Below are 14,932 nucleotides of genomic sequence, written 5' to 3'. Positions count from 1 at the left end.
CTCTAACGCATGGAAGTGAAGCGTGGACCTTGCTGGAGGGACGCAAGTCAAGAGTGAGGGCAATGAAAACGAGTTATTTTGAGAGGAGCATGTGGAGTCACATGGAGAGACAGACTGACAAATGAGGATGTGATGGAGTGTTGTGGTGTGGATGTGGATGTGATAGGAATAGTTAGGAGGAACACATTGGGGTGGTTTGGCCATGTGGAGAGGATGGACAGTGAAAGACTGACAAGGAGATTGTATGTGAGTGAGGTGGAGGGGAGGGGAGGGAGGGGGAGGCCAAAGATGAGATGGAGGGATGGGGCGGAGAGGTATATGCGACGGGGGGGTGCGAGCTGGGAGCAGGTCAGCGAAATGGCGGGGAACAGGGCGACACTGAGGCGATTGTTTGTGGCCACCCCTTACGGGATTAAGGCGTCTGGCAATAGATAGAGAGATAGATAGGTTTCTTTTTTTCACTCACTCTGGTTTGGTTATGAAGTATTTGGTTGTAATATGAACAATGGCAAAAGTACAGTATAAACCAGAAAACAGTCAGAGATAGCATACCTCCATCATCAATAAAATATACTTTCCTACCAGATCAATACTTTTACTGTCTTATATAGTCAGTTAATTTTACAGTCTTTAGTCTGACCCTTTACACAATCTCAGATAGCGTACAGTATACCTCCAACAGCGCAAATGAAATTTATGGGCTTATGTAACACAGAAGTGTTCAGTAACGTGTAATGAACCAAAGATGTTGCTTAGGAAAGCCTGGAGCTTCGGTTACCGGCGAGGATACAGGCTATGCCCCTATTAACTCTTCCGATATTTGAAACGTTTACTAAATTGAATAAAATCTTTTGGGAGCAGACAAAATACACTTTTTCTTACTTTATTTTCTTACTTGGCCTATGTATTCGCTCTTCTGTAGCTTATTTTGCGTAGTTCAGTGGCAGAAAGACATACTACGGCTCTCCATTCTTTCCACAACACTTCTTGACTAGCACCATAGTCGTGTGCTAATCTGTTATTACATTTCAGGGTTCGAGAGATGACAATTTTACGCCACGTTAGAGAAAAAAGTTACTGAATTAAAAAAGTTGACTACAGTAGAATATAAACTGATTTTTTTTTTCATTACTTAAAACCTGAATGGGTGAAATGTATCTTTAACTCTGTAATTAGTTTACGCCTCTATAATAACTACCAAGGAGACAGGGGCGTACCTAGAGATTTGGGGGCCCGGGAGGCTAAGTTCTCTGCGGGGCGGGGGCCCCGCAAAGAACCTAGCCCCCCTAATACTCAAAACTTATCTAATATCTCAGCCGGGATTGTCGGGATGATAAATATATATCTATTTTTAAATATTATTAAAAGAGCTTATAAATTTTTAAGGCTTATGGCGGCCCCCCTCAATTGGGGGCCCGGGGGGCGTTTCAAACAGCCCTCCCCCCCCCTCAGGCACGCCACTGCAAGAGATAGTTTTTGTCTCAGTCTTCTGTCTTTCTATCTATCTATCTGTCTGTTTGTTTGCCTGCAACGATATGGAAGGGCCACTGAATGAAACTGTACCAAATCTCGAATAATGATTACATGCTATCATAGGAACTAACGATACTTTTTTGGTTCGGGAAGGGAGATGGTCACCAGTCAAGACCAAGAAAACCATGAATATCAGCAAACAGTGAACCGATATAGAGACATGGTGTCCAAGGACACAGTGTTACCCACTGAAAGCTTTTTTTTTTTCTTTTTTTTCATACCACATTGTTAATACATGACCTTTAAATTTTGCCAAGAGGTTAGAGACAATACTGACTCTTCTTTCTTGAACTTCTCAAATACTTATGTTTGTGAATATTATGAGTGGAGTAAAATCAAGGGTGTATAATGCTCCCTTGTTAGAGGTATGCGCTCTCTGAGTGCTCTAATTTCAATTCAAACTGATAAATGCATTTCAAACAATGAAATCAAATACCTTTCTTGAGTTCTGAAACACTGTTGTCTTTCAGATAATCCCTTGAACCTGTGGAATTTTCTGCGTAAACCAACTCATTAAATAATACATTTTAAGATGGATTATAGCCGATTCATAAATACATACTTAATACTAAAAAAGCACACACAATGTTCTTGGGGTCATATTTTTTGTAGAAATATTAGCGGTTAATGGGCAAGCAGTTTTATTAGGGAAGAAAGGTATGCCTTGAATCACTCTGCCTCACTGTTCTGTAACGGAGTAGTTTCCAATCGTTGATTACGTGTAGTGCAACCCTTAGGTTACTCTTAAGTTAACCGGTTTGTCGTAATTCAGGAAATAATTTACTACGTTGAGTGATAACCATATAAACCAATGGACCTCTGGTGGTCTGGTGAGCTAATACTCCTGGAGCCAAGGGATGTTTTCATGACTGATAGGGCCCCGAGATCGCCCCTCTGATTTTGATAGAGGACCACTTGGGGCATAATATTAGCGAGGGTTCACAATCTGAAATCTGGCAATTATCTCACAAATCGTGGTTTTGTCAAAATTGTCCTTTGTGCAAATGACCCCAATGATGAAGTGTAAGCTTACTTTAGATGACCATAGTGGCTAAAGGAAAGCACATACGGAAACATTACCACTCAAAAGATAGCTAATTTTATCAGCTACACAATGAATCTAAGCAAGATTTGATTACATAAAAAACCTGAACACTATAAACGAAAATATAAAATAACATAAAATTTCCTGAAAAATCTTGGGTTATTACACATAAAAAATAAAATAAAATACCTCTATTGGATATACTCATGATTTATTGGTCAGTACTAATTAAAGACACCCTAAAGAAGTTTTGAAAACAACAAGGAAGAATATTTTAGGCAGATTCAACACTTTTGAATCCAACTGAATATTTATAGAATTAAAAAAAAAAAATGAGAAAAAAACAGTATAAAGGCGTATTCCTTTAGGATACTGGAAGTAAAAACAGACTACATAGCTTAATCTAAACATTTTTTTTTTTTTTTTTTTCAAATTAGAAAGCGACCAGGAATACGAAAGTTCCATTATCAACTTCTGAATCATAGCTGGGGAGGTGGGGGAGGGGGAAGAAGAGATATTAGAAAATATAAGTTCTTTGTCCAGGTACTGTGTGAACGGTCGGGTATGAGGTCTAACAGTTGTCAATCCTTCTTTCCAGACTAAGATGGCTGATCTTCCAAGTAAACGATGAAGGACATCTTCACCCTCTCAACGTCTGGCCTGTGACCATGAGAAGTGCATCATATGCTAGAAGATCGACCCACAATGTGGTACCACGAAAACCGAGAACGGCAGGGAACGTGTAATTGAGGCAGCAAGCATAAGAAAGGTCAGTGTTTTTGAAAGACTGAAGCACGTTGACCACAGCAAAACTGTTTATCATGTTAGCAATGACTGTTACAAGAGCTACACACAGAAACAAAAAATTGAAAAAATTGTACAGTTGACGATGTGTGTGACCTCAGCAGATCATGATGGTGCCGATTCAAGCCAACAACAAGGTACTTTGATTTGGAGGACAAGATGTTCAACAGTAGATTCGCGGGATCCAGCAACAAAGCCAAGTGATGGCAACATTAAAAAAAAAAAAAAGTGTCATATTTGGAAACGTTAAACACGACAATGAGTACGAGAAATATCGTATATCTGAAAAGAGTCGTGCAGAAGCATTCCTGAAAGCAACCTTGATACTCCAGGATGACGTTTTCACCCGAACATATGACCTACAAAATGCAAATGCGGTCTTTGCAGCAGATTTGTACTGTCACAAACCAGTCGAGCAGGGCAGTACTCCCAAGGTGGATGGAAAGCTGATGATAGGGAGAGCTGGAGCTCCCATTTCATCAGCCCTCGGGACTAGTTCCTGACCATCCCTCTTTGCTGAACTTTTCCAGTGTCTCAATAACACAAAGAGTAGGCCAGCATGCTGTCCAATACGAGTTTCTCTAACTGTCAACACCAAACTACATGCACAGTACACACTACATGTCCTTTTCAAAAATAAAAATAAAATGGCAAAAGAAAATCAGGCCTCGGAGTCCCAAGGGGGGGGGACTATTAATTCCCCCACCATCAGCCCCTCTCCTCGTGACGACTCTGAGAGATGCCTGGAACCACTGTCTGACTCACTTCTTCATTTCTGCAACATTCGCAGCCTTTCCTCTAACTTTCTCTCTGTCGAACACCACCTCTCTTCCACTAAATCTCACCTTCTCTACAGAGACCCAGCTGTCTGAGGCAACTGGCAGCAAACCCTTTTCTGTTTCCTCCTACTTTCTCTACACTCATTTCAAAGCCAAAGGTGGATGCTGTGTATATGTACACAACGATTTATCTTGCTCTTGTATTCCTGAACTTGATTCTTCTGAATTCTCTACTTTCTGACTTCGGCTTTCTTGTCATTCTCTGACTAAATATATCTGCGCTATTTACTTATCTCCTAATTCTACTCACTATCAAAAATTCTTCAACTATCTTACTTCTACGATGGAACACATTCTATCCATTTCTCCTTTCTCTGAAATCTCCATTTTTGGAGATTTCAATGTTCACCACCACCTGTGGCTTTCCTCTCCTTTCACTGATCCACCTGGTGAACAAGCCTACACCTTTTCTATCCTTAATGACCTAGAGCAGCTTGTACAGCACCCTACCTGTATCCTTGACAAACCTTGGACAGAGCTCCAACATACTTGACCTCTTCCTTACAACTAATCCTTCTGCTTACACTGTTAATCTTTCCTTTCCATTGGGCTCCTCTGATCACAACATTATTACCTTAACCTGTCCTATCACTTCGGTACGGCCTGTGGACGCTCCAAAGAAACGTTGTCTGTGGCACTTTGGAGTTGTAGATTGGGAGGCATATGGGCCTGGTAGTGAAAGGGATGAACAAGAGAGGGAGTCTTTCTGGAATGATGTTGATGAGTGTCTGCAGAGTTTTGAAGCGAATGTGAATGTGGTAATGATGGGAGATCTGAATGCTAGAGTGGGAAATGTAGCAGTTGAAGGTGTAGTTGGTATGCATGGTGTGCCTGGAAGAAATGAAAATGGGGAACGAATGATAGCGATGTGTGTTGAGCGAGAGATGGTGATTGGGAATACGCTGTTTGAGAAGAAAGATATTTATAAGTATACATGGGTGAGACAGGAGGGTGGAAGGGTTGTTGATAGAGCCTTGATGGACTATGTGGTTGTGTCTAGGAATGTAATAGGAAGATTGTTGGATGTGAGAGTTCTGAGAGGGGAGGGTGGAGGTATGTCTGACCACTACCTGGTGGAGGGAAAGTTAAGAGTAGGTAAGAGATGGATGAGAGCTAGGAGGGTTAGGTGTGGCAGGGAGGTTTTGAAAGTGAGTGAGTTGGATAAAAGAGAGAAAAAGATAGAGTATCAGGAGAAATTGAAAGATGAGTGGAACGCAGTGAAAGATCGGGAAAATGGCAGCGTGGAGGAGGAATGGCAGTTGTTTAAGAGTGCTGTGGTGGGGCATGCAGAAGAGGTGTGTGGTGTGAGACGTGCGGGTGGTGGTGTAAGAAAAGGAAGTGAATGGTGGTGCGAGGAAGTAAGTATGGCTGTGGCTGAGAAGAGACGTGCATATGAAGTGTGGCTGCAGAGGAAGGATGAGATGTCATATGAAAGGTATAAGGAGAAGAGGAATAGACCGAGAAGGGCTGTGCGTGATGCTAAAGTGGCAGCAGATGAGAGGTGGGGTAGGCGGCTGACAGAGAATTTTCAGCAGAATAAGAAAATGTTTTGGAAGGAGGTGAAAAGGGTGCGAAAGGGAGAGTCTGGGAAGGAAGAACGAGTAAAAGCAGAGGATGGAAGGATGTTAATTGAGATGGATGCAGTAAGGAAGAGATGGGCAGAGTATTTTGAAAGATTGTTAAATGTAGAGGAGGAAAGGGTGGCTGAGATTGTGGCGGATGGAAGGGTGCAAGGAATAAATGTGTTGGGAGAGTTGAATGATTCTTTGATCACGAAGGAAGAAGTGGAGAAGGCAGTAAAGGAGATGAAAACAGGGAAAGCTGCAGGTATGGATGGGTGTGCTGTGGAATGCCTGAAGGGTGGTGGAGTGACTATTGTTGACTGGTTAGTAAGATTGTTGAATGTGTGCTTTGAGAAAGGTATGGTGCCAATTGACTGGGCAAGTGCTTGTGTGGTCCCGTTGTATAAAGGCAAGGGTGATAAGTATGATTGTACTAGCTTTAGGGGTATAAGTCTGTTGAGTGTTGTAGGTAAGGTGTATGGTAGAGTGTTAATTATGAGAGTTAGAGAGGGTACAGAGGGAGTGATTAGTGATGAGCAGTGTGGCTTTAGGAGAGGGAGGGGATGCGTTGATCAGGTGTTTGCTGTGAGACAAGTGTGTGAAAAGTATTTAGCGAAAGGCAAGGATGTGTTTTGGGCATTTATGGATTTAGAGAAAGCGTATGATAGAATTGATAGGGAGGCTTTGTGGACTGTTTTAAGATTGTATGGACTTGATGGTAGGTTACTAAAAGGGGTGAAAAGTTTTTATGTAAATAGTAGAGCGTGTGTAAGAGTGGGAAATGCTGTGAGTGATTGGTTTCCCGTGAGAGTGGGGCTGCGACAGGGATGTGTGATGTCGCCTTGGTTGTTTAATATTTACATGGATGGTGTTGTAAGGGAGGTGAATGCAAGAGTTTTAGGTGGTCTGAGTCTGGTAAATGTTGATGGAGGAGAGTGGAATCTGAAGCAGCTGCTGTTTGCAGATGATACTGCACTGGTGGCTGATTCAGAGGAGAGATTGAGATAGTTGGTAGAGGAGTTTGGAAGGATGTGTGAAAGGAGGAAATTGAAAGTAAATGAGAATAAGCGTAAAGTGATGAAGTGTACGAGGTTGGTAGATGATAGGGGGATGAATACAGTTTTGAATGATGTGTCGCTTGAGGAGGTAGAGTCTTTTAAATATTCAGGGTCACATGTTGCTGTGGATGGAAGAAAAGATGCAGAAGTGAAAATTGGAATGAATGAAGTAGGTAAGGTGTATGGTAGAGTGTTAATTATGAGAGTTAGAGAGGGTACAGAGGGAGTGATTAGTGATGAGCAGTGTGGCTTTAGGAGAGGGAGGGGATGCGTTGATCAGGTGTTTGCTGTGAGACAAGTGTGTGAAAAGTATTTAGCGAAAGGCAAGGATGTGTTTTGGGCATTTATGGATTTAGAGAAAGCGTATGATAGAATTGATAGGGAGGCTTTGTGGACTGTTTTAAGATTGTATGGACCTGAGGGTAGGTTACTAAAAGGGGTGAAAAGTTTTTATGTAAATAGTAGAGCGTGTGTAAGAGTGGGAAATGCTGTGAGTGATTGGTTTCCCGTGAGAGTGGGGCTGCGACAGGGATGTGTGATGTCGCCTTGGTTGTTTAATATTTACATGGATGGTGTTGTAAGGGAGGTGAATGCAAGAGTTTTAGGTGGTCTGAGTCTGGTAAATGTTGATGGAGGAGAGTGGAATCTGAAGCAGCTGCTGTTTGCAGATGATACTGCACTGGTGACTGATTCAGAGGAGAGATTGAGACAGTTGGTAGAGGAGTTTGGAAGGGTGTGTGAAAGGAGGAAATTGAAAGTAAATGAGAATAAGAGTAAAGTGATGAAGTGTACGAGGTTGATAGATGGTAGGGGGATGAATATAGTTTTGAATGGTGAGTTGCTTGAGGAGGTAGATTGTTTTAAATATCTAGGGTCACATGTTGCTGTGGATGGAAGAATAGATGCAGAAGTGAAGTTTAGAATAAATGAAGTAGGAAAGGTGCTGGGAGGAATGAAAAAAGTGTTTAAATGTCGTTCGCTTAGAATGGATGTAAAGAGAAGGCTGTATGAGGGTGTTGTGGTACCGACTGCATTATATGGGGCTGAAACATGGAATATGGGTGTAGCAGAGAGGAAAAGTTTGAATGTAATGGAGATGAGATGTCTGAGGAGTATGTGTGGAGTGACGCGTATGGATCGGGTGCGAAATGATGAAGTGCGAAGGAGAACTGGAGTTGTTCGGGAGATGGCTGGTAGAGTTGAGCAGAGGGTGTTGCAATGGTTTGGACATATGGAGAGAATGGATAATGAGCGATTGGTGAAAAAGATAACTAGATCTGATGTGAGAGGTGTAAGGCTGAGAGGAAGACCACAAATAGGATGGATGGACAGTGTGAAGAGAGCGCTGGATGCGAGAGGGATGTCTGTTGAGCAAGGAAGAGTGGCTGTGCGTGACAGAAATAAATGGAGAGAAATTGTGAATGAATAAGTGATGACGCAGCCCTGAGGGGATATTCTCCCGCATTTGGTCTGATCAGCTAGTCAGGTCAGGTGCGGGTAAGGGGATGGGTCTGTTATGATGTGGCAGGGGTAAACCAGTTCTGCTGTCGGGCCCTGCTGCGGATGTCACTGATTGCATTTGCCCAGTTGACCCTTGTGCGGTGTGGTGCGGTGAGGATCTGTCCGTTCTCCCCTTTGGGGCTAAGATGCAAATGAATGTGTTTGAATGGATGAGTAAATGGAGAGTGAGTCGTCCTGTCTCGGCTACCTCCCTTTCCTTGGGGGAAGCAGCCTAGGTATATAGATAGATAGATAGATGACCAGGAGGCAAGTGTGCCTTGCACATTACAGAGGTTATTCTCTCGGGCATGGAAGCATTCCTCTCTCATATCCTTTGACTAATGCAAGAAAGCCTTGGTTTAATCACACTTTTTCTAATGCTGTCTGCAACAAGGAGAGGGCCTATAAAAGCTACCAGAGCCAATCCTCCCCTGAATCACATCTTGTTTATGTTTCTGCCCGGAATTGTGCTAGGTCTGTTCTTTGCACTGCTAAAAATAATTTCATCCATACTAAGTGCTCTCAACTCTCCAACTCGAATTCTTCCCACTCCTGGCACCTTGCCAAAAACCTTTCTAACAACTTTACCTCATCATCCTTCCCTCCTCTTTTCTATTCTGAAGGTTCCATAGCTATTTCTTCTACTGATAAAGCAGATCTCTTTGCTCAGACTTTCTCCTCCAACTCCACCTTAGATGATTCCGGTGCTGTTCCTCCATCACTTCCCCCCCTCTGACTTCCCCATGGCTGACATTTAAATTTCTTCAGCTGATGTACTTTCTGCCATCAGAGGCCTCAATACTAACAAGGCATATGGGCCTGATGGAGTCCCTATTGTTGTCCTTAAGAACTGTGCTTCAGTGCTTACACCCTGCCTAGGTAAAGTCTTTCACCTTGTCTCTTAACTTGTACCATTCCTTCTTGCTGGAAGTTTGCTCTCATTCAGCCAGTACCAAAGAAGAGTGACCGTTCCAAACCCTCTAACTATCGTCAAGTTGCTTTAACATCCTGTGTTTCAAAAGTTTTTGAGTCAATTAATAGAAAAATTTTAAAGCATCTTTCCTATCACAACCTTCTCTCTGATCATCAGTATTGGTTCCGTCAGGGACGCTCCACTGGCGATCTTCTCACCTACCTTTCAGACTCCTGGTCATCCTCCTTTCGGGACTTTGGCGAAAGCTTTGCCATTGCACTTGACATCTCAAAGGCTTTTGATCGAGTCTGGCATAAATCTTTAATTTCCAAACTGCCCTCTTACGGTTTCTATCCTTCTCTCTGTGCCTTCATCTACAGCTTCCTTTCTGGTCATTCTACAGCTACTGTTGTAGACGGCCATCGGTCTTCTCCTAGATCTATCAACAGTGGTGTTCCTCAGTGTTCTGTCCTATCACCAACTCTCTTCCTTTAATTCATCAATGACCTTCTAAGCTGCACATCTAATCCTATCCACTCATACGCTGATGATTCCACCCTTCACCTTTCCATTCGGTTCCCGCAACGTCCATCTCAGCAGTTACTTCAGCAAACAAGGGATGAGGCTAAGGTACACCTAATGTCTGACTTGGCTCGTATCTCTGACTGGGGTAAAAATAATCTTGTTGTTTTTAATGCATCAAAAACTCAGTTTCAACACCTATCAACCTGACACAATCTTCCACAGGAGCACCCTCTAAGGTTTAATAATATCCGGCTCAATTCTGCATCATCCTTGAACATGCTTGGGGTTTCATTCACCTGGGACTTATTTTGGAAAAATCATATTGCATCTCTTGTAAAATCTGCTTCCAAGAGATTAGGTGTGCTAAGCTGACTCTGTACCTTCTTTACCCCCGCACAGTTGTTGACTTTATACACGGGTTTTATTCGCCCCTTTTTAGAGCACAACTCTCATGTGTGGGAAGGCTCCCCACATACAGCTCTTCTCAATAGGGTGCAGTTAAAGGCTTTTTGTCTCATCAACTCTCCTCCTCTTACTGGCTCCCTTTAACCTCTGCCTCTTTGCCGCACTGGTGCATCTATATCTCTTTTGTATCGCTACTTCAATGGTCACTGCTCCTCTGAACTGTCTGTTTGCATCCCTCCAGCTCTATGACGGGTGCGTACCACCTGTCTAGCAACAAATTCTCATCTCTTTTCTGTCCAACTCTCTAATGCAAGAGTTAATCGTTACTCCCAGTCCTTCATTTATGCAACAGGTCAACTTTGGAACTGTCTCCCTGTGTCTGTATATCCTACTTCCTATGATCTCCAGTCTTTCAAACGCAGTGTGTCGATGCATCTCGAAATGAACGGATCTTGAATTTGGCTCTCTTGTGTATTGTTTTTGTTTTTTCTTGGAAGGAACGGTTTGTGGGCTTCTGGCCTTTGGTTCCTTCTTGCTTGCATAAAAAAAACTACATCAAAAAAGGAGAGAAACTGTTTTCAAAACCCGAGTCTTCGCCAGGGGAGCAGCAGAAGATTGATATCCCAGTAAATGTAATGCATGGCAATTCCGATTCTGATACACTGAAAAGGTGTGGTGCCCAACTGAGAAAGACAATCCTAAAACAGGACTTTCACTTGAATGACAAATTCTGTGATGCTACAGAGCTAGAAAAGGCATACAATGATACACTGATTCCCAGTGATATTGCAGACTTCCTTTCAGGCCTGTTTGACTTGGACATTGAGTCTGGTAACATAGCCAATGAAGAACGACTTGAGGAGACAGACTTTCAATCCGCTAAAATGAAAGAGGTTTATCTTTGTACCAAATCATCTTCTGTATGTTGAACAATGGTAAAAAACGCACCCCTTTACACATGCTGAATTCGGAGCGATTTACAATACTTGTAGGTCAAAAACACTCATATCAACTCTCAACAAGTTTTGGACTTACAATTAGTTATGATGAAGTTCTCCGTTACCATTCTGACGTGGCATCATTAGTGACTGAAACATGTCAGAGCCAGGTACCACTTCCAAGCCACTTTAATTCTAACAAGTTCACCATGGGGCTTTTGACAGTTTTGATCACGAAGAGGCAACCCTCAATTGGAGGGAGCCATGATACTGTCATGATTCTGATGCAGGACAAGTCAACAGGTATTTCAAACGGTAAACCCAACATTTCAGACACAAGTGTGACTCAAAGAGAACGGCAATTTAAAAAAGAACTTGGGTGTCAGACTTTGAAGAATTACACAAAGACTGCCGAAAAAGCAAGCCTTGCTCCACTATATGAGGTTTCAGAAGAATTATATCATATGGACGAAAGAAAACAAAAAGTAATCAGAGTAAAAGACACTGCATGGGTTTTGGCTACAGAGGACCTCTCGAATTTGGACGAAATTACCTGCATCAACGAAACCTGTAAGGAACAAGTAATGCCTTCTTGGAGTGCATTTAATTCCCTAATCACGGACGAGAAGGTGGCTCCAAAAATAATGGGGTTCCTTCCTGTTTTACCGTATCCCATCACGGAATATGGTATTGTAAATACTGCCCTGAATAACTTCCCAGATGTTCTCAGTCAGTATATCAGTCACACCGACCTGTTGTCTGTGATGAGGGTGTTTACCACATTTCAGTGAGATCATTATGAATGACCCAACGGAATTCAATGACTTGGTGCTCTGTTTGGGCTCCTTCCATTTAATCAAGGTGGTGAGGGGTGCCATAGGAAAATACATAGATGGAAGTGGAGCTGAAACCGTCTTGGCAGGGTCAAAGGTATTTGGTAGTCAGGTCAGTGCTGGACGGGACTCACTACACCAGGTCACTAAAGGGATTCTCAATGATTTCTGAACGCATTGAGAGGTTACAGTGGGCAGAATTTTTTCGTATCAAAGGTCATGGAAAATGCAGGAATGAACTTAAAATTCTAAAGATGATGAAAGACTCTATCAGAAAAGAAGAAGGACGAGAGCAAGGAATGTTTGGAATCCTTCCTGTCAACCTCATCAAACATGATTGATGACTTCAACATCTTCAGGTCTGAGAGAATGGAGATGTCTGAGACATTTGCCTTCTGGGATCGTTTTGTCAGGATGGTTTGTGTCCTCAAAGACCTTGTGAGAGCTGTTCGTGAGGGAAGCTGGGATCTGCACCTCCACAGTGTACAAGATGCTCTACCTCTTTTTGCTCGGTGTGATCGGATCAGCTACCTTCGATGGGCATCAGTATAACTGGAGGATATGAGGACGCTACAAGCGGATGCTCCGGCAGTGTATGAGAACTTTAAAACTGGGAAGTTCGTGGTGAAGCGATCGGAAGGATCATTCAGTTCTGTTGGTGCTGACATGTGTCTTCAGCAGACAATCAACCGATCTCAAAAGAGTGCAAGTGGCATCATTGGTTGTACAAAAAGAAAACAGTTTGTTGCTCAGTGGGATATCATATACCATGAGATGTTAGCTGTAGTTAACCTCCAACGTGAAATCAGTGGTGTCGTTACACCAGGCACAGAACTTCTTGTGAATCATGAGTTCAATTTGCCAGCCACCCGAACATCCGAAACCTTGATCCAGGATATGATACAGTATATCAAAGAGCATGGAAACCGTGTGATTCTACCCATAGAGAGAGAGACCGTAATGACCAGTTGATCCTTCACAACATCCTCACCCAAGAAGTCATGTCCAGCGAAATCCTGACACCATTCTCATATTCGATGTGAATTCTAGAAAAAAGTACGAAGCCTTTTGGACGGAGTGGTATATGAAAAAGCAGAGATCCATCTTTGATACCATTCACAGGACAAACCTGTGAATGGTATCACAGACATTCAAATCCATGAAGTCAGAAAAAAGTAAGAGTAAAACAAGCAACAAACAGAGCAAACAGAGATTGGTGGAAACTCAGAAGATCCTTGATATTGCCTGGGTGCGAGACTATGATATGAAATACTTGTTGGGGTTTGACCTGGTTAAGAGCAGATACCTTTTTGATGGGGATGGATTTATGAAGAAACCAAACAAAAGCGACCTGTGCAATGAGTTAGAAAAACATCTGGACAAAACAGACTATCTACAACCGTCAAAATGGGAACCACAGAATACGGTAAACATTACTGATATCATGGGGTGCCTTTGCCACATGTGTTTATCCAAGGTGAAAACATTTGGTGAACTTTGTTCACACTTTTTTCATACCACATATAGACTTTGCAGCGTGTCAGATCGCATTGACTTTGTCTTTGATACATATATAGATGGTTCAGTTAAAGACAATGAGAGGGGAAGATGTAGCTGTAGTCCAATCGACCTGAATGAAGTAAATGCAGAGACGCAGCTGCCAGTGACTATGGATACTCGTACCTTCTGGGCGTCGGCCACAAACAAAGCTAAACTTCAAGGGTTACTTCAAAGCCATATCTTAAGAAACCCAAAGCCAATGACAGACGTAGTAGCCAGTTCAACGGGTCTTTCTGATGAAACTGAACCATGCAGGGTTATATTCAATTAAAGTGAAATATCCATTCCAAAATTAGATGTCGGCATTGAAGAAGCAAACGTGAGGATGATCCCCCATGCTCTCCATGCAGTATGTTGTGGGGCAACCAGAATGGTTTTGCTATCGAATGATACAGACATCATGGTCCTTGGGCTGAATTACTGAGATCTCCTAAGGAGCCACGGCCTAAAGGAACTGTGGATCAGAGCTGGTGTAGGAAATGCCACAAGATATATTCCTCTTCATGTCTTGGCCACAAGGTTGGGCACGGATGCCTGCAGAGTCCTTATAGCATTACATCATCTCACTAGCTGTGTCTCAACAAGCAAATTCGGCAGGAAAGCAGCTACACTTTTTTTTTTTTTTTTTAAATAACAGAACGGAGGAAGGAAAAACAAATGGGGAAAAAAAAATAATCCATACACCAGATTACTGGTGTCCTCTGTTCATAAAATATCTGTAACAGTTAGACTTGAACAGTTGTAGGTTGAAATTTGGAGGAAAACGACTCTGGGGAAGCGAGTTCCAGAGAGATGCAGTTCGGGGAATGAAAGAATTCTGATAGGCAGAAGTTCTGCAATATGGTTGAGTGACATTCCAGTCATAAGCGCTACCAGATGCCCGTGTAGCACGAGGGAAGGCATGGAGAGGTGGCACCATGGACGCAACTTCGTCTGAGCATTTGCCAAAAAAATATCTGTAAAATAATGCAAGGGAGGCAACATTCCTTCTTACTTGCAGGGGAGGTAGTTTATATGTAATGGCAGGATTGTTAATGATTCTAACAGCTTTATTCTGAATTTTGTCTAGTTGTCTTAATCCAACCTCTCCACAACCATTCCACAAGGGTGAGCAATATTCAAGCTGAAAGCGCACATGACTCTTATAAATTATAGCTAACTGCTCATCGGCGAAGAAGTTACGGACTCTGTACAATAATCCAAGTTTCTTTGAGGCGGTTTTAACAAGTGATCTGACATGAGAGGTCCAGCTGAGGGCACTGTTAAGTGAGACACCAAGAATTTCAATATTTTTGGAGATGGGAATATTAGTAGCGCCGAAGGTAATGTACGAATCTGGTAATATCTGTCTATTAGTAAACTGTATATATTTAGTTTTACTAGCATTAAAAGAGACAAGGTTGTTTTGTACCCATTC

At 42.5% G+C, this 14,932-nt stretch overlaps 1 protein-coding gene across 1 annotated transcript in view; it reads right to left on the bottom strand.

The window, feature by feature from the left end:
• The window catches only part of LOC145401269 (fatty-acid amide hydrolase 2-A-like), a 232,849-nt gene that overhangs the window by 37,470 nt on the left and 180,447 nt on the right, over positions 1-14,932 (bottom strand). The window lies entirely within an intron of this gene.

Source organism: Coenobita brevimanus, chromosome 55 (assembly GCF_032717465.1).
Source record: "Coenobita brevimanus isolate Jiangsu-jjx chromosome 55, ASM3271746v2, whole genome shotgun sequence".
NCBI classification, from domain to species: domain Eukaryota; kingdom Metazoa; phylum Arthropoda; class Malacostraca; order Decapoda; family Coenobitidae; genus Coenobita; species Coenobita brevimanus.
The sequence above is the reverse complement of the archived record's forward strand: the minus strand, read 5'-3'. Positions and strand labels throughout refer to the sequence as shown.